Source organism: Ambystoma mexicanum, chromosome 6p (assembly GCF_040938575.1).
Source record: "Ambystoma mexicanum isolate Mex_15411 chromosome 6p, UKY_AmexF1_1, whole genome shotgun sequence".
Taxonomy (NCBI): domain Eukaryota; kingdom Metazoa; phylum Chordata; class Amphibia; order Caudata; family Ambystomatidae; genus Ambystoma; species Ambystoma mexicanum.
This window is the reverse complement of record NC_090935.1, coordinates 176,947,758-176,968,967: the sequence shown is the minus strand read 5'-3', so window position 1 is coordinate 176,968,967 and position 21,210 is coordinate 176,947,758.

Here is a 21,210-nt window from a genome sequence, read left to right as displayed (position 1 = left end):
TACTGTTCGCTAGCAAGTTGAAACTGTTCTAAGAACACAATTGATGTCCTGAAATGTTCGTAATAAAACGAAAATGGAAGTGTCCTAAAGAACAGTATATCTGTCCGTAGTGTGTTCGCTAGCAAGTTTAAACTGTTCTAGAACACACCCAATGTCCAGAAATGTTTGTTTGATGTGTGATGCACTTTTAATTAATTCAGGACCCGAACAGTGTCCGTAGAAGATCAACGCGCATGCGCAAACCGATGTCCATGCATTTGGTGCCCTGCGGACAGGAACTTCCTTCGCGGACATGTTCACAAAGGGATCATGTGACCGCACCAACGCTAACCGCGTGTTCTGAATGCGGACACTGTTCGTGTCCCCGAACAAATTAAAAGTACATTTTTGAGTAATCCACAATAGTTTTCCATAAAAAACTCATCATGGTTCAAGTCCCACATAGTAATCCTGAGTTTCTACATACCTTTTGAAACTTTTTGAACCCTTTTTGTGTTTGACCTGTCCGCGGACAGCGCGTATGTCCGCAAACCGCGTACAAGCACCCCTATAAAAGACCACGCCCACATTTTATTCTCATTGTGTTTATGGCTAATCTTCAGAGCACAGCTATTTCTCCTGCAACTTGCAGATCACACCATCGAGATGGCATCCCTGGCTGCAGTACTGCCACCTGGCTGCACCTGCTTCAGCACCACCTTCCCAAGGGCCTGAAGAGGGGAACAGGAGTGAGGATGCAGAGGAGGAAGAAGAGGATGATGAGAATGAAGTAGAGGAAATCCCTACTACCTGCACTAGGCGTGAGTCTTGGGTGTGGCGGTTGTTTACCATTCATGGGAATGGTCCTAAGGCTCGTGCGAACCGTGTCACCTGCAATGAGTGCAAAATGATACTCAGTCGCAGGAGGTATGGTTCGTACAGCTTGGGACCACGACCATGAAACGACACCTGAGGTCATTTCACTGTGGGGCTATTCGCAAGATTATACCTTGTGAAGAACATAGTAGGTTGATTTCCTTTACTTCATCCTCTGTTTATGATCCTGTCACCACAAGGACCACCTCTTTGGGACAGCGTCTTCCTCAAGCTGCCTCACAGGCCATACAGAATTCTGATGACCCTTACCTTGTGAGGGTCACAGTTGTATGTATGTACTGTGACATAGTACTCTGCAGGGGGGAGCGACTTCGCAGTGCTTTTGAGACTATCGTCTCAGAGCATGAGAAGACCTGCTCACTACCCAAATAAAGCCCACTCAACATCTTCCTCTCTCAGCTCGCCCTTTCTTATCCCTGTGGTTGGTGTCCCCCGCTTTACCCTCCTTTCCCCTCCTCTCCTAGTGTGTCGTGTCTAAAAAAACAAAAAAATACAAAATTACAAAAATAAAAAAAAATAAGGCTCTTTTCAGAGCCGCCTTTCACAGTTAAAAAATAGAAGTGAAAATAAATGAAGCAGGGCCCTTTGTATTTTTGAGAAGTCCACGGACAGTTCGCGGACATCAAAAAAATTGGGTTGATACCCTATCATAATCATTGCAATTTTCTCTGGTAGGAAGTGGTGGCTCTTAAAAGAGCCTTTGGGAGGTGTTTGTATGTCAAAAATTATAAATACTTAACACCTACTTCAAAAGGGATGCTGTAAAACTAAAAAAGGTCGTAATGCATTTTGTATATTTGTCAAAAAAATCTGATTGCCAGCATAAGGAAGATGGACTCCATCTCTGCGAAAAATGTATGTACTACGAAACATAATATTTTCATTATGAAAAGAGGACATGCCAAAATCTCTTGGAAAGGCACAAACAGCCTTATTAACATTGCGCCTTGCTTTTTCCATTTGTTGACCAAATGAAGAAGAACAAAGCCACATTTGTCTCTGTGCAATCTGTGAAAATATTACTTGAGAATTAGGAAACATGTCCATGACCTTCCCAAGTCCTTCATTCATAGACAATTGCGAAGAAATTCCAGACACATGTCCTAAACTGTTCCCTCCACAATGAATTACAATTATGTCTGGATGTTGCTCTGTCTCCAAAGTAGCACAAAGAGGTAGCAGGTCCACGTACTCCATGCCAGTGTACTTCCACATGTGGAAATCCAAGATCTACAGCTACTCCACAGCTTTCTGTATGCACCTTCAACCAATGTATCCATGAATCTCCCAAAATACAAACAATCTGTTTTCTGAAACACACTGCCATAGCTATCTGTTGTTCTCTAAGCAAAAAGAGTATCTGAGAAACTCTCTCCTGGCACAACATACCCACTAAACGTTCCTGACCAATCCCTTTCAGTGCTCATTCTCATGTGCATGACTTCTAAACCCAAAAATCCACGGATGTAACACCCGATGTCCGCGAATTACCGCCATGTCCGCGGACATATCGTAACATGAATAGTCCTTCTAACATTTCCACTTCTCTTTCTGTACCATTCCCTCATTGGATGTAGCTAAGAAGTCACATGACCATCCACCAATCACATTCAAGACCTCTACATCTAACTGCATCATCATAGATCAGCACTGCAAATGTACTGTGAATCTCTCTGAGTACAAGTGTCAAATCATTGGCAAGCACATCTACAACAAATACTGTACAAGTCTCCAAGATTTCTACTTGCAGCTCCATGCATATCCAAATGCATGAACACAAACTACAGGTATGCATATTTTCTGTACAATACATGAACACATTTTCAAATTACTTTAATTTAAGCATGACATTGAGGCACTATTACCTGGAAGAGCTTACTTACAGAAATAGTGGTATTCAGTGGTACATTATGAATTTCACAAACATAGTAAAGATATTTTGTTTGCTAAAGTTAGTCATTACAATACAATTTGTTCATTAAGAACATATCATAAGTATTGAACTTGTGAGACATATCTTATGTAAATAAGATAGTTTTAATGGTTTTGAGGAAAGCGCTGAGGATTTCAATTAGAAAAATCAATGTCTAAATTAAAAACAGTGCTATATACAAACAAAATTACTAATTTGTTTATTTTACAATTACAGTGAAGACCATTCTCCTGAAAAGAAGCAGCCGCATTTGAAGAACAAAGAAGAACTAAGTATTAACCTGTTCATTTTAGAAAAAAAGTAAGTAGAATATCACGATAATATTTGTATTATTACTGAAACACACTGTAAAGTTAATTCATGCTATTACTGTGCCTAAAAATAGACTTTGTGCAACATTCTGTCCAAAAATCCCCATGTCTTAAACAACGATTTACAGGCAGAATGGCCCACAAATTCCTATTTTTGGACACACAAATTATTCAACTCAACCGCTACAATTTGCATATTATAGAACAAACAACTGTTTTAATTGTATACATTAGATTTACTATTTGTACTTCTCCACACCACTAGCTTACTTTTTTCTGTCATCTGAACCCCAGTTTAGTAGCCTATAAATTCAAGAATACCCATCCCTACTAGTTGTAGTTCCCAATGCACAATCACACACCATTACATACATCTTTATCATCTTACTCAAACACTCATGCACAGAGCACACATACATTGCAGAACACCCCAACCCATAACTTCTTTATTTTTTTCAACAGACCCTAAAGAATGCTTACCAAAAGTCAAGTCCGTAGAAAGCAACGCAGAAGTAGAGCAAATGAAAATAAAAGTGTCCAACATAAGCATCCATATCTAGAGCAATTTGTAAAAGGAGATGAAAACAAACAGCTAATACAGTCATCTAGTGAAACAAAAGAAGTGTCAGGTGGAAAAACTTTGCCTCCTCTATCAAAATGTAAAACAAACCAGAAAACAATTAACAAAAAATCAGCTATCACTACAGATAAAACTGCTTCTATAAATCTTGATAAAGTTCAAAGTAAGCATACCAAGAAAAGTATTTTAGCCAAAATGTTCCATCACAGAGTCCTTCAAAATCTTATAAAAACAGGAGAGAAACCAGGTTCAACCCTTAAAACCTATCGTAGGAAACTAATCTTAAAGCATTGATAAAAGAAAGTTATTTATTTTAGTGTTAAACAAAATGAAACCACTAACAAAACTAATAACTAAATTACAAAAAAGACTTCTCAATAAACGAAATGTCAACAGAAAGAACTTCTTAAGTATCTGTGGAGGTGAATGGAATCACACTACGAGCACAGAACCATACTTTAATGAAGAAGTGTACAAACAAAAGCAAACAAATACAATTGCCATACATAGCAGTGGTCGAGGTTATGAAAAAGTAAATAATACCATAATGGAACAAGAAGTACTCCTTACAAAAATATGCTCTGAAAACTTAGAATTACCCCTCCATTCAACTGAATCAAAACATCTAGGCCCTCATTACGACCCAGGCGGTAAATTACCGCTTGGGTCGTACCCTTACCACCATGGCGTAACCTATGTTTACGCCATGGTGGTTGGCGGATTTACCGCCCCATTCCAAGGTGAGTGGGGCGGTAAATCCCCATTTCCCATTTTACCTTCCCCATTCCCATTTTCGCCCCATAGGGCATAATGGGAATGGGGAAAGGCGATAATTACGGCACCGTAAATTACGGTGCCGTAATTATCGCCAAGGTCCCTTTGCGGCATGGATTTTAACGGCTGCAAAAAAGCAGCCGTTAAAAGCCATCTCGCAAAGGGAACCTTGTAATCAGGCGTTAAGGGTCGGCGCCGTTTACGGCGCCGTAAACCCCTTAATGCCTGAGTCAGAATGAGGGCCCTAGTGAACAAATGGCCATGCACGTCAATGTGTAACATTCCCAAACAATGCTTCAAGTCTTTATGCCAATTCCTCAATCAATATGTAAACAGCAAAGCAAAATCAAAATTAAACTACTGCAAAATATGGATACCTGTCCAATGCACAAGTACACAGGACTACAAGGACATTTATTGGCCTGCATTACAGGACCTACTTGTAAAGCCACCTTCCATGATATCAAAAGCATATCCACACATCATTCAACTATAAGACATCTAGTTTATAAACTGTACTATGCTAAAAGTCCTGCTTTAGCACTAGCCAATTTAAATAACATTCTTCTACATGGTACAGCAAAAGACCTACTTGAAGAAATTGACTATATCCAGGAAAAATATTTTGGAAGTGAAAGCCACTCACAGAATGAAATGGCTTTAAACCAAATTAGCAACAATTCTACACATGGCAACCTTTTACTAAACACATACAAAAAAGAAATACCAAAATTTAAAAGTACATGGACTGAGGTACCAAACCATGTGTGTGTATGTTGCCGCAGAACTTTTTATAAAAGTAACACAAAAACTGTAGACCTATCATACAAAATAGAAGATAATGAAGATTCTAATGAAAATTATCTCTCTATCTTGTAGCAGAAAACAAATATGAAATAACTGACCCCTTAATACTTTGCAGTTACTGCACTACAAAACTTGACAACAACCAAACTCCATCACGTGCTATCACAAATAATTTGGAATTGTACCCACTACCAAAACCCCTACAACAACTTAATTTATATGAGCGCATCATAATTCAAACAGTGCACCCATTTCAAGCAATAATAAGCCTTCAACCAAACACAGCAAAATTATCTCAGCAAAATAGTTTATTTACCATTGGATTTAAAACAAAATGTGCATACTCTGGGAGTGCAACGTCCAATGCAGCAATCTTTAATTATCTTAGTAAATGGAGTACCTAGAAAAGACAAAAAAATATGGCAATAGCTGGTAGATTTACATAAAGTTAGACATGCCTTGCAATATCTTAAAGAGAATAATGAATATTATAAAGAAATTAATAGTGAAGAAAACTTGAAGGATACAACTGAAATAATTCAAGAAACACAAGAAGCTGGTCAATTTGAGCTCCTAGATCCTGCTACAATATCAACAGGGTAATTACTAGAATTTTGAAGAAAAGTGTCGCAAGCGGCTGGCGCAGAGTGTCCGGGTGCGATTGTCTGCGCCAGGCGCGTGCGCCAAAACCGATTTCCGCGCACAGCGTATTCATGGATTTTAGGCTCCCAAACCAGCCGTGGCGCAGAGTATCGCAGCGACCCTGCAGCTTCACCAGTAACGCCCCCAAGAACGCCCTCGCGCAAGGAAAAGCCATCAAAATCGCTAAATCATCGCAAAGGGCTGCGCTAACCCTGGACCAGTTTACAGGGCTGCCAAACAAGGAACGCAAAGCGGGTAACGTACATATCAGGGGTACGCGGGAAGTTTTACATGCGATTAGCCAGGGTGCGTGTATGACAGGGGTACGCGTGAAGTTAAACACGCGATTAGCCAGGGTACGTGTATTACAGGGGTACGCGGGAAGTTTCACACACGATTTGGCTGGGTACATGTATGACAGGGGTACGCATGAAGTTTTACACGCGATTAGCCAGGGTACGTGTATTACAGGGGTGCGCGGGAATTATCACACGCGATTTGGCTGGGTACGTGTATTACAGGGGTGCGCGGGAATAATCACACGCAATTAGGCTGGGTGGGTCCTCACAGGTGTTCCCTGTACACCCTCCACGGCCCCTGCAGGCAGCCCACAAAACAGGGGACTACCCTGCACACCTGCTCATGTCTACCACCCCCCACCTCCCCCCAGCAGTGTGGGGTACCCTCCACCAGGCCCCCACTCATGTCTCCCACCCACCCCCCCCAGCCACCATGGGCAGCCCCCACCAGGCTCCCACCCATGTCTACCACCCCCCCACCCCCCAGCCACCATGGCCAGCCCCCACCAGGCCCCCACTCATGTCCCCTATCACCCCCACCCCCCAGCCACCATGGGCAGCCCCCACCAGGCCCCCACTCATGTCTCCCCCCCCACCCCCCAGCCACCATGGGCAGCCTCCACCAGGCCCCCACTCATGTCTCCCACCACCCCCACCCCCCAGCAGTGCAGGGGCAGCCCCCACCAGGCCCCCACCCATGTCTACCACCCCCCCCACCCCCCAGCCACCATGGCCAGCCCCCACCAGGCCCCCACTCATGTCCCCTATCACCCCCACCCCCCAGCCACCGTGGGCAGCCCCCACCAGGCCCCCACTCATGTCTCCCGCCCCCCCCTCCCCCTAGCCACCATGGGCAGCCCCCACCAGGCCCCCACTCATGTCCCCTATCACCCCCACCCCCCAGCAGTGCAGGGGCAGCCTCCACCAGCCTCCCACTCATGTCTCCCACCACCCCCACCCCCCAGCCACCATGGGCAGCCTCCAGCAGGCCCCCACTCATGTCCCGTATCACCCCCACCCCCCAGCCACCATGGGCAGCCTCCACCAGGCCCCCACTCATGTCTCCCACCACCCCCACCCACCAGCCACCATGGGTAGCCCCCACCAGGCCCCCACTCATGTCCCCTATCACCCACACCCCCCAGCCACCATGGGCAGCCCCCACCAGGCTCCAACCCATGTCTACCGCCCCCCCCACCCCCCAGCCACCATGGGCAGCCCCCACCAGGCCCCCACTCATGTCTCTCACCGCCCCCACCCCCCCAGCAGTGTGGGGCACCCTCCACCAAGCCCCCACCCATGTCTCCCACCACCCCCACCCCCCAGCCACCATGGGCATCCCCCACCAGGCCCCCACTCATGTCCCCTATCACCCCACCCCCCAGCAGTGCAGGGGCAGCCTCCACCAGGCCCCCACTCATGTCCCCTATCACCCCCACCCCCCAGCCACCATGGGCAGCCTCCACCAGGCCCCCACTCATGTCTCCCACCACCCCCACCCCCCAGCCACCATGGGCATCCCCCACCAGGCCCCCACTCACGTCCCCTATCACCCCACCCCCCAGCAGTGTGGGGCACCCTCCACCAGGCCCCCACCCATGTCTCCAACCACCACCACCCCCCAGCCACCATGGGCAGCCCCCACCAGGCCCCCACTCATTTCTCCCACCACCCCCACCCCCCCAGCAGTGTGGGGCACCCTCCACCAGGCCCACACCCATGTCTCCCACCACCCCCACCCCCCAGCCACCATGGGCATCCCCCACCAGGCCCCCACTCATGTCCCCAACACCCCCACCCCCCAGCAGTGCAGGGGCAGCCCCCACCAGGCCCCCACTCATGTCTCCAACCACCACCACCCCCCAGCCACCATGGGCAGCTTCCACCAGGCCCCCACTCATGTCTCCCACCACCCCCACCCCCCAGCAGTGTGGGGCACCCTCCACCAGGCCCCCACCCATGTCTCCCACCACCCCCACCCCCCAGCCACCATGGGCAGCCCCCACCAGGCCCCCACTCATGTCTCCCACCCACCCCCACCCTCCAGCCACCATGGGCAGCCCCCACCAGGCCCCCACTCATGTCCCCTATCACCCAACCCCCCAGCAGTGCAGGGGCAGCCTCCACCGGGCCCCCACTCATGTCTCCCACCACCCCCACCCCCCAGCCACATGGGCAGCCTCCACCAGGCCCCCACTCATGTCTCCCACCACCCCCACCCCCCAGCAGTGTGGGGCACCCTCCACCAGGCCCCCACCCATGTCTACCACCCCCCACCCCCCAGCCACCATGGGCAGCCTCCACCAGGCCCCCACTCATGTCCCCTATCACCCCCACCCCCCAGCCACCATGGGCAGCCTCCACCAGGCCCCCACGCATGTCTCCCACCACCCCCACCCCCCAGCCACCATGGGCAGCCTCCTCCAGGCCCCCACTCATGCCCCCTATCACCCCCACCCCCCAGCCACCATGGGCAGCCTCCACCAGGCCCCCACTCATGCCTCCCACCCACCCCCACCCCCCAGCCACCATGGGCAGCCTCCACCAGGCCCCTACTCATGTCCCCCTGCCCAAAGGCCCTGACAATCCTCAAGCATGGGCCTCATGGCCAGCCACCACAGCCCAAAGACACAACCAAGTTTTACATGCGCCCATGATACTACTTCAATGGAAACAATGTAAATCAACACATGTGTCACACACACACACAATGGTTGCAAGTGAATCTGAAAACCCATATCATGACATGCATGAAAACAATGAGATGAAACCACACATTGAAGAATTAAAAAATCCAAATAATGTATTAATAACAACAGTAATGGCAAACAAAATTAAACAAAATACACAAGTAAAAATAAAACAAAATTAAGCTGGCTGTCCCTTTTCAAATTAAAATAAATGATAATCCCAAAAAATTTCTTCAACTCCATAAAAAGGAAATGAAGGGAAAAAAGAAATAAAAAACCATTGCTCCATGGGAAAAAATATTCATAGTAAAAAAAAATTCCAAATCCAAAGTCCAACTATGTACAAAGTATTCAGGGTCCATCATCCCAACAGAAGAAATGAAACCCACCAAAAAACCTATCTAAAATGGGACTATATACAAAAGGTGGAGCAGTGTCCGTCGACTCCAAATAAAAATAAACTATAAAGGAAACCTATCACTAAATAACTATATACAATGGCGGCGGGCCAGTCCAGCGGCTCACTTAGTGGTGTTCCGGGCCAGGGCATCATCGAACTCCTCGTCTATGTCCGGAGGCGGTCCTGTTCCATGGCCCCGAGGGTCCGCAGGGACGCCGACATGTTCACCTCCAACTCCCTGCGGATTGCCTCGAGGCACTCGGCCCGCCTCAGGGCCCTCCGCATGGAGTTCTCCGCCCTGACCATCGTGAGCCACGCCTCTTCTGCCCGCGGCCGCTCCGCATCTATGGCGTGGTCCAACTGCTGCCACACGGAAGACACTTCCCGTCCAGGGTCCTCCTGCCCTCCGGCCGATGCCTGCCCCTCCGATGTTGAAGGCCCCGAGCTATCGTGGCTCCCACCTACAGCCTCCTGCTGCTGCAGCTACTGCTGTCAATGTGCCCTGTCCGATGGAGCCTGCACATCCTCCTCCAGCTGGGGTGCAGTCGTTGATGTGGCCACCCCTGCTGGACGTCCGACTCCCGACTGTGGCAGGGATCTGTTGTCCACCAGCCTGGCCGCACGGTCGGAGGCAGCTCCACAGGACACCCAGGTGACACATGGGTGGGAAGATGGCATGGAGGACGACTGGGGCATAGGGGGTTCCGTGGAGGAGGGGGTCGGAACAAGGTCCAGGAAACGTTGAAGAATCCAGCCCTGGTGAACTGTCCCAGTGGGTCAACGCAGTCAACGAGCCATGCGAGAAGACGTGCAGACTCATCATGAAAAGACTGCAGGTCAGCTCACATGGCCCGTTGACGCAACGCCACCCCACCCTGGACAGGCTCAACCTGGTGCAGGATAGCCAGATCCGCAGGGAGAGGAAGGCCAGGTGTTGTAAGCCAATCCCCTCCCTGAGAACAGGTCTGGACGTAGGCATCCCCGCTGGTGCAAGATGATGCAGTGACAGGAGCAGGGACAGGATTGCACACAGGCACCTCCGCGGCGGCCTGTGCTGCCTCCTGTCCCAGATCCTGCACTGCACCACTAGCACCAGTGGAATCCCCACCTCCAGACCCCGCCTCTGTCACTTGCACGGCCTCCTCCTCCTCCAAACCCCCCACCAACCTGGATGACTCCGTGCCATCTTCCTCCGTTGGGCCCTGTGGGGTCCCAGCTGCCCCTTCTGCTGCCGAGGAGTCCAACTCCAACCTCCGCCTCTTGGACCTCCCCTCGGCAGCTGCGGCCTGGGACACGGCACCGGACTCCTCACTCCCCGACGAGATCAGAACCTGGGAGGGGATCCGGGCCTTGCGTCTCTGGCTGGTGGTGCGACCCCTGCTGCTGTGCTCCACAGCACCTTCTCCGCCCTCTTCATTAGTTGACGCTGCAGACAGGGAGAAAGAAAACACAGGCATCAGGGCACTGTCCAATGGACTCATACACACATGACAGTCATACATGAGTGGCATTGGTAAACCTCAGACATGGCATCACAATCCCCAACACACATGTCATTTCAACTTGCACACATGAGCCATACCACAGCCATATTGCAACAGCCAGCACCATCCATTCACATACAACAGCATGAGCAGCCAAAGGTCATCCACACATTACATGCAACATAGGGAGTACACTACACATGCACACACACCACCAAACTTGCATGCATGTGTACACCTCCGCCAACTGTCGCAGTGTTCCGATCGACATCCATGTCACACCTGACAATCATTCCTCCACATCCTGTGCCATGCAAGCCCACACACACAAGCACCATCCATGTGTCACACATGAGACCCCTCGCATGTGTCACCCTCACGGCCCTGTACACCCCCCCTACTTGCCCACATAAAAATACATGTTCAACCTGCACACTCCTGGCACACCACACGCACAGCTTACAATCAGTATGCATGTACACTTACCGCTCGACTCCAGACGGGTCTCCCTCTCAAGGACCTGGACGTGGAGCGCTGGGGATATGCGTTCCAGGACCCTCATCTGATCTTCCGACAATTGGCCCCGGCGCCCCTTAGCATCCGCTGCCTTCAGGAGGCGCCGGGCCTTGTTGTGGGTCCTGGACCTGAAGTCCTCCCAGCGCTTCCTGACACGTTCGTAGTCGCGGACTGCCACATCCTCCGCGTTGATGGCAGTCACGATGTCCATCCAGATCCGAGTCCGTCCTTCCTTGTCGGCGCGCAACCTTCCGAAGAGGGCATCATACTGCCCCAGGACATGCTCCACCAGGACACCAACTTCGGTGGCAGTGAAGCTGGTGCCCCTCTGCCTCCTTGGCCGGGGGTTGCCACTGGTGCCAGATGTTGCAGTGCCTGACATGGCAACACCAGAGGCAGGAGTGAGTGGGCAACTGGGTCCTGGGGCTGGGCTGTGGGGCGATGGAAAAGCAGTCGGGAGTCTTCGGTTCCAGCAGGGGTGGTCACAGCAACAGCACCCCTGGCTGATGTGCAGGCAGCAAATGGCAGGGCACGTGGGCAGCAGGCAGTCAGGTAGCAGGAGATGGCAGGTGGGAGCGTGCTCAGGGCTCTGGGGGGCAGTAATTCAGCATTCTGGGCAGGAGCGTGGTCTTCCGTGTGTGAACGCGTGGCCAGCTTGATACGGAGTGATTTTGCACGTGAAAATCCACACGTCTGCGTGTAATTCGAGGAAAGGCCCTTAGCGCGTAAGCGCATCAGCACACGTCTGTACATTCATTGGCCCAAAGGCCACCAGCGTATGCGCGTCTATGAAGTCACGTGCACGTTGAATATGGCACACGTTTGAAATGTTGCGTGTAAAAAAAATGAAAGACACGTCCGAGTGTCAAAGCGTGTAATTGGTGGAAATGGCCTTAGCGCGTACACGCGGAAGTGACAAAGCGTGTAATTGGTGGAAATGGCCCTAGCGCGTACACGCGGAAGTGACGCTGGACGTGTGGGCCTGCATAAAAGGTATGTGTAGAACACCATTTCCTTGTACGTGCTTTTTGTGGCGAGCGAGTGGGTGAAATCTGTACTTCTTGTCGTTTCACACGCGATTTACTTCACGGCGTTTCAAAGTTCGTACTCCCTGTTACCTCTGACAGCTTTTTCTCTTTTTTCTCTTTTTCTGGTTTTCCTAGGCCTGTTCCCTCAAACAGCGTTCCCTTCTACTGTTGTCCTGTCTCCTCAGACAGCGTACAATTCTTCTTTTGGCGGGGGTGTTGCCAACGCGCACACGCGCTTCTTTTTCACGCTCTTTTTCCTGGCATACGGTGAGTCACGCACGTATCTAACATCTGTGCTTGCCCCGTGTGTAGCCTACCCCTTCAGAGGTCATTCTAGGCTGCGTGTGACATGCATACGTTCATTCTTGTGTTACTGGGTGCCACAGCGTAGTGAGGTTTTTTTTTCCGCACACGTGGTCTAGGAGGGGTTGCGTGCACGTCATCTCCCTTTTTTGGGCTTCCTGTGCGTTGCGTGACCCGTCATCTGTCCCCAGGGGTCACATTCAGCCTTGCTAGAGCACTAGGGTACAATTACCATCTGGTACCCAACCCCTTTGACCCCCAATTGCCCAGGACAATAGTTTACAGCCACTCCCATACGCACATTAACATCAGTGCCATGGTTGGGAGGCGAGGAATCCGTAAGGGTGGCAAAGGTGGACAAGCCACAAGTAGTGGCCGTGGTGGATCCAGTAGGGGACGTGGTCATTACTTTCAGGGTGACCCTGTCCCCCCATGTGTGGAGGACCAGTCAAGGGCTCCCATAATTCCCCCCGCCCCCCCTGGTTGAGGCTGATGTGGCTGACACTATCCATGCTCAGCCCTTGTTGGACCAGCCCATTGTGGCACCAGACCTGGCTGACTCCATGGCTGACTTCCAGGTCAGCAGGCCTATGACACGTGCGCTGGTGCACGTTGATGTCATCAGGCCACGTGGATCAGGGGCAGCAAGGTCATCTGCTGCCCCAAGTAGGCAGGGTGGAGAGGCTGCAGGGGCAGCTGCGACTCCATCCACCCCAGCTCTCACACACCCAACCAGGACAGTGTCGGTCCTAGTCCATCCTGCTGACATTCCCCCTGACACCATTACACTTGAGCCAATGCCTGCACCAACTCCCATGCTGAGTGTGCAATCCCACACTCCTGATACAGAGTCCACCAGGGCTCCTGCCCCTAGTGTCCAGAGCGGTGTAGGACACTCAGGATCACCACCACCTTCCAAGCGGAAGAGGAAGAGTGCTCTTCCGGCACAGGCTGATGCCCCAGACACGGCTACACAGTCCGGCCCGTCGAGGAAGCCCAGCTTCACGGATGCCGAACTGAATGCACTTGTCGAGTATGTGTCCTCACATGATAACGAAATGGTCATTGTTGCAGGATCCAAGACCACACCTGCACAACGCCAGGCACACTGGCAGACCATTGCGGACATCGTAAGTGCCCTTGGAATCGTGAGGCGCACAGCCAATGATTGCTATAAGCGCTGGAATGACCTAAAGCGCAGGGCAAAGAATAAGCTGGCCTCAAGTCATGCCGCAACTCTAGTGACTGGAGGTGGGTCTCCAGTAGAAGACATGGAACTCACTCCACATGAGTCAGTCGCTGGGACCTACGTCACGGAGGAAAAGATCCAAGGCGTGGGAGATCTGCCTGATTATGAGGCATTGTCCGGTGAGTGCACATGCATGTGTGTGTCATCCATGTGCATGGTGTGTGTGTGAGGGGTTCTGTTTGTGTGCCAGGTGAGGGTGTGTGCGCCTGAGTCGTTTGGGTCACCCATGTGCTTCATGCAATACATTCTGCGCAGCAGCATTTGGCCATAGCAGTATCCCTTCTGCCAACAGTAGACATCTAGCCCAACAGCACGCCAGTTGCCCTTGAAGTGTCACCTTGCCACAACATTGTTGCTTATTTTTCTCTGTTCATTCAGGCAGATTGTTTGCATTCCACCACTTTTACTAGGCATTTCTCAGTCCTCTAGTCACATGTCTGACATGGCTATGGTAAAGTGGAGTGACTTTGTTACCTGGATATCATTTGTTTAGACATGTCCCTGTGCAATCGGACCATTTTGGACTGGCAGCTCCAGGTGAAAAATCAGACCTGTTTGAATTAGAAAAGCTATTACATGAGGGAACTGGACTGAATGAATAAGTGCTGCCCTCCTCTCCATCTTCACTCAATAGCAATGGTACATGACATCTGTGTGATGACATGTGTATTTCACCTGGCAATCACAGGCCAATGTGTGATGCCACTGCCAGGCAGCATGCAGAAAATGTGTTCATCTTCCATCTTGGTGTCATCAGTGTGTGCCATTTGCCTACCCTTCATACGCAGTGAGGGTGCATGCATGGGAGTTGGTTTTAGTCATGTGGGACATGTGTCAATCAAGTACTGGTTCTGTTGCTTCTCAGCCCTCATTGTGTGCCATGGTGCCAATGCCTGTTTCCATTTGTTTGCTTTTATGTCTTTGCAGGGGAAGACGCACCTGATACTGCTTGGGTTGTGGAGATGGTGCAGACCCAGGAGGGGTCTGAGGGCCGACCGACCACCAGTGAGGGACGTGGTGTGGTGGTGGGTGAGAACCCACAACTGCTGCAGGTCGTGCTCTCAAGGGGTGTCTCTGGCTGCACCTCCCCCGAGCTGTACTCAGGTGTTGATTCGGATGATGAGACCTATGTGCCGTCGCAGGTGAGTGTTCCTGGGAGGGATTCTGTTCTGTCCCACCCACCTGCACCAGGGTCAGAACCCTCAATGGGGATGTCAGCGTTGGCAGGTACGCCTTTGGTGGTTACGGATGCAGGGTCACACTCCGCGACATCTGATCCTGTTCCTGGGCCAGCAGATCAGAGGGGGAATGCAGTCCTGCAGCCTCAGGCAGTGCCGGCACAGCAAGGCACAGTTCGCCTTGCCCCAGACAGGTGTGGTGTCCGCAGACGTGGTGGCCGTACGCATGGGAGCAATCCATTTACGGTATGGCAACCCAACAGGCAGCATCATCCGAGATGATGGCTCAGGCCATGGATAGGGTGGCCACTTCCATTGTCCCCCCCGACAGGCTGATGGAGCGACTACAGCAGGCAACCGACTCCATCTGCCAGTCACACAGGGAGGACATGTTGGCGTCCAACAGGGACAGGCGGGCGGCACTGGCGACTCTGCAGGAAGCCATCTCCTAGAGTCCCAGGGCCACAGGGAAGCCCTGAGGCTGGAACTCCTTCACCTCAGGACGACTCTTGTTGAGCTTGAGGCTTCAACAAACCGAAGGACAGAACAGCAGCTGGAGCATCTCACCCGTACGCTCTCAGCTGAGATGCAGGCAACTAGGGTGGAGGTCCAGGCATCCCGTGAGTTGTTGCATGGGGACCTCTGCACACTCATCCTCCAGAACGAGACCTACCACACCCGCATGCTTGCAGCCATGGAGGAACAGACTAGGGCCTTGCGTGGGCTGCCTCCCATAGTGCCACCACCTCCGGATGCAGCTGCACAGGGTGATAATAGCGACAGCAGTGATACTCCCACAATAGGGTAGCCGTGTGGGCCATGAGCCCATGGAGGTGTTTTTTTTTTTGCAAGATCCACACAGGTGGGTTTTGGTGTGTACCCTGTCCTCGGACCTCCTGGGTGGCCTCCCAAACCCCCTGGGCCCATTAATGGCCATTTTTGATTTTTTAAATTATTTTTTTATTTTATTTTTTTTGGGACAGTGTGTTGCCTTGTGTGGCTCCCGTGGGCATACGTTGCATTGTGGCTGGGCACATGAAGGCTTGTCATGTATTTGGTTCAGATGCTTGGGTTTTTGTCACACACACCCCTCCTGCTTTCCGTTTCCATGGGCTTGCAAAGGGTGTGCCCAAGTGACATTGACGTACATGGTGACATTGGACTCCCACTACATGTGTGGGTAGTCTAGTCAATACTGTGTATACATTCCTAGTGCATATTGCTGTTGTGTTGTACACTGCATGTTGCATTGATGTGTAACTCATCATCCATGTCTACCTCCTAATTTGCAGGTCCTTTCCTCATGTCTAAACAAGGCCCTCTACTTTGGAGATGGGGTCCATGTTGGCAGCAGTGCACCTACAACTCTACATGGCGGCAACACTGTACAGTTGGAAGTGGTGGGAGTGCAGGCATTTCCAGGTGGTGAGACTACTGATTCCTTACATTCGTAATGTCATGTTAATGGCAGTTTTGAGGGTCAGTAGCTGATTAGTGTTATTGCTAAATACCTGCTCAAGTGTGTTGTTGGTCCTGCATTACTGTGAGCATTTCAGGTGTCGCGAGTTTCAATTAGGGACACTGTACTTTGTGACACTTGTGTCATGTTGTGGGGATTACTTTGTTTACCTGCACATAGCATGACATGGCACGGTGTGTCGTGTGGCGGTGCTGGGGATGGATTGGGTGACATGGCACTGTCCTCATGTTGCATTTTGCAAGTGGGTATTCATTTTAGCTGCCTGAATGTGTTTTTTCACGAAACTGCATTGGTGGTGTCTGTGTAGGTAGGGATGCACACATTGTAACACTTCCAGGTGAACAATCCCAGGCTGATATGGTTTTGATGGTTGATTCTCCAGACATTCAGGATCAGTGTCAGGTTGAGTCATCATTGATTGTCAGATGGTATGTGCCAGGGCAGTGTGCACTCCACAGGGGTGTGATTTCTATGTGAAGTAATTAGCCACTAGCTGTGTACGGGCTGCCTCCCCCCGTGCCCTTTCCCCTCCCATGCGCAGCGGGCGTGCATGTGGTTGGGGATGTGGGGGCACCACCATGTCCACAGCCAGGCCCCGGCGTGTTGCAACGTTGTGCAGGACACATGCTGCCACTATGATCCTGCACACTACTGGGGGAGCGTATAACAGCTGCCCGCCAGAATGGTCAAGGGAGCGAAAGCGTGACTTAAGCACTCCGAATGTGCGCTCCACTATGCCCCGGGTTGCAATGTGGGCTGTGTTATATCTTACCTCGGGTGGCGTAGTGGGGTTCCGAATTGGCATCATCATGTGGGGGATGAGAGGGTAGGCACTGTCCCCTGTGGAGGCGGTGATGGGTATTATTGGTGGGGTTGTGACCTTGCTCAGTATCTGACATGCATGCATGTGCAGTGGCATTCATACTCACCAAGCAGCCATGTATCGCCATGCCGCCCAGCTTCTAGGTCCCGGCTTAGGGTGGACATTCGGTAAATGAAGCTGTCGTGGGTGGACCCGGGATAGTTGGCATATACTGAGGTGATGATTCCCTTGGCATTACATACTACCTGCATGTTGATGGAATGCCAGTGCTTGTGGTTCCTATAGATGTGCTCAGATGCCCTGCGGGGACGTAGAGCCACATGGGTGCAGTCGATGGCACCTAGCACTTTGGGGAATCGTGCCACACCGTAAAAATCCAGGGCGGCAGCATGCCTTTCTGCAGGTGTTCTGGGCAGGTATATGTGCCTGCGGACTGATGGGCGTGCAGTGATGATGTTCAAGACCTGGTGTAGGCAGCGTGACTGCTTGGCCTGTGACACCCCACCCACTATGGCACTTGTCCGCTGAAATGATCCAGTGGCTAAGAAGTGCAGTACATTGAGGACCTTCTCCAGGGGGCTGAGTGCTAGGGAGCACAGGGTGGGTGATGTGAGGTCATCCTCCCACTCACTCACCAGGTCCAGTATTATGTGTGGTGGAAACCTGTACCTCCCATACACCTGGTCATCAGGCATCCCGAAAAGGCTGGTTCTGGGTGTGAAAATTCTGGCCCTGACTATCCTCCTCCTCCTCCTCCTCCTTTGGTAGCCCACGGCCACTGCTGCTAGGAACGGTATATTCATCCTGGCGTCTGAGCTTGTTAGTTTTTTGCGCGCAAATTTATGCGTCGCGGGTCGACATATGCCTGCTTCCTACTGGCGTACATGTTTCTCTGCGCGTGTTGTAGGCGAGCGTGTGAAACTTCCCGCGCACCCCTGAAATCCAGTACCCAGGCCAATAGCGTGTGGAAATTTCTGCGCACCCCGGAATACACATGCGCTGATGTACTCGCGTGTGTAAGTGCCCGCGCACCCCTGAAATACACATACATAGGCCAATCGCGTGTACGCGCACTTTTGTCCAATTACACGCGATGACACTCTGACGTGCAGTTTTTCCACGTGTGCTCCGTCATCACGTGCTATGAGGGAAACACCCGTGCGGGTCACGTCACAGACGCGCTTACGCGCTGAGGGCCTTTGGTCCAATAGAATCGCGTATGCGTGCTGACGCGCTTACGCGCTAAGGGCCTTTCCTCGAATTTCACACTGACGTGCAAGATTTACACGTGCCAAATCACTCCGTATCAAGCTGGCCACGCGAAAACACACGGAAGACCACGCTCCTGCCCAGAAGGCTGAATTACTGCCCCCAAGTGCCCCGGGCAGCGTCCCACGTGCCATCTGCTGCTGCCTGCCTGCCTGCTGCCACCATGCCCTGCCATTTGGTGCCTGCACATCAGCCATCTGCAGGGGTCTAGTTGCTGTGTCCACCCCTACTGGAACAGAAGACTCCCGACTGGGATAACATCGCTCCACAGCCCAGCCCCAGGACCCAGTTGCCCACCCACTCCTACCTCTGGGGTTGCCATGTCGGGCACTTCGACATCTGGCACCAGTGGCAATCCCAGGCCAGAGGGGCAGAGGGGCACCAGCTTCACTGCCACCGAAGTTGGTATCCTGGTGGAGCATGTCCTGGGGCAGTATGATGCCCTCTTTGGATCGTCACACGCCAGCAAGGAAGGACGGGAGAGGATCTGGGCCGACTGTGTGGTTGCCATCAACGCGGAGGGGGTGGCAACCCACGACATCCAGAAGATCAAGAAGCGCTGGGAGGACTTGAGGTCCATGACCCTCGTGAAGGCCCGGCGCCTCATGGAGGGGGGCCGGGGCTGCATGAGTTCCATCCAGATGAGGGTCCTGGAACGCGTACGCCCAGCGCTCCACTCCCAGATCCTTGAGAGGGAGACCCGATGGAGTTGAGCGGTAAGTGGCCAAGCATTGCTGTGTGAGACAGGGCATGTTGGGGTGTGCTGGTTGTCTGATACTTGCCTGTATGTCTGACATATGCCATGTATGCATGTATGTGTGCAGGGACATCATGGTAATGCATGTGCGACCAGTGATGTGTGAACCACATGGTTGTTGCATGTATTTAAATGCGACATGGGGAGCCCTATGCAGATTTTACACATGAGAGCATGCCAGTCTCTGTTCCTGGACATGGGTGGGGGTGAGGGATGGGTGCTGATGCCAGGTACATATATGGTAGCCATGTCTGTGTGCCTGACCTGCGTGTCTGTGACTTGTGAATGCCATGGATGCATGACACATGTGTGTGACAATGCACAGATTCACTGATGCAGCCTAGTTATCCTTGTATCCGCTGTGTTTGGGGTGTATGAGGCCAGATGGATGTGACTGAGGTGAAGTGTGTGCATGTGATAGGCATGACCCATGATGCATGTGAGTTCCATATCATTGTATGTTTCAAGAGTCCATTGGACATGTATGGAAATGTCCATGGCATGCACCATGCCTGTTACTGTGTGTGTTTTGCCTGGACTGACCCATGTGTTGTGGAGGGACATGATGGAAGTGTACTTTGACAGTGGTACTCATCTGCTATTGCTTCCTGTCTAGGGGACCATTGTACAGTACCCTTATGCTTGTGTTCTATGTCTCCCTCTACGCAGCGGCTAGTGAAGAAGAGGGCGGAGATGGCGCTGTGGAGCAAGGCGGCGGGGATGCCCCCACGGCTGCAGCGGAAGGGGTGGGTGAGCCCCCACAGGGGCCTGCTATGGCGGAAGACGGTGAGGAGCCATCCAGGTTGGTGGTTTCCACAGAGGAGGAGGAGGCCGCCACTGAGGCACACATGGGGCCTGGTGGGGGCATCCCTGCTGGTGCAAGTGGTGCAGTCCAGGGGCAGGAGGCAGCACAGGTCACCATGGAGCGGCCTGTGCATGTCGCTGTCCCTGACCCTGTGAGTGCACCACCATGCACCAGCAGGGATGCCCCGTCCCAGGCCCGTCCGCAGGTAGAGGGGATGTCCGTGTCACCTGACTCCCCTCCACCTGTGGACGAGGGGACCCGTGGCCGCATGGAGAAGGTCCTGATTGGGGCCGCGATGCGCGCGGGTGCCATTCGTGATGACGTGCTTGCTTCCCGGGAGGAGCACGCACGTCATCACGAAGAGCACCGTGCCGACGTGGCCCAATTGGGATCTTCCATGTTTGGGGGTTTCCTGCATGTGTCGGCCAATCTGGCGGCCCTCTCCTCCTTTGTGGAGGCTATACGCCGGTCGTTCTCCTTGCCGTCTTCCGGCCCAGATGCCACCAGGTCCCCCTGTGGACCTGCCCTGACCAATGCAGCCAGCTCGGTGGGGATCCCATCCCTGCCACTGTCGGGAGTCGGAGGTCCAGCAGGGGTGGACACCACAGCAACTGTATCCCAGCAGATGGAGGATGTGCCGGCATCATCAGGCAGGGCACGTGCACGACGGCGTCGGTGGATTCCATCAGCCTGGATGCCATTGTGCTTGGCAGAGGCAGTTGCGTCGGAGGCAGCAGCAGAGTCAACGTGGGAGGCATCATGGCTCGGGGCCATCAACATCGGAGGGGCAGGCATCGGCCGGAGGGCAGGAGGACCCAGGAAAGGAAGTGTCTTCCGTGTGGCTGCGGTTGGGCCAGCAGATAGGTGCGGAGCGGCGGTGGGCGGAAGAGGCGCGGCTCACGATGGTCAGGGCGGAGAACTCAATGCGGAGGGCCCTGAGGCGGGCCGAGTGCCTCGAGGCAATCCGCAGGGGGTTGGAGGAGCAGATGGCGTCGTCCCTGCGGAC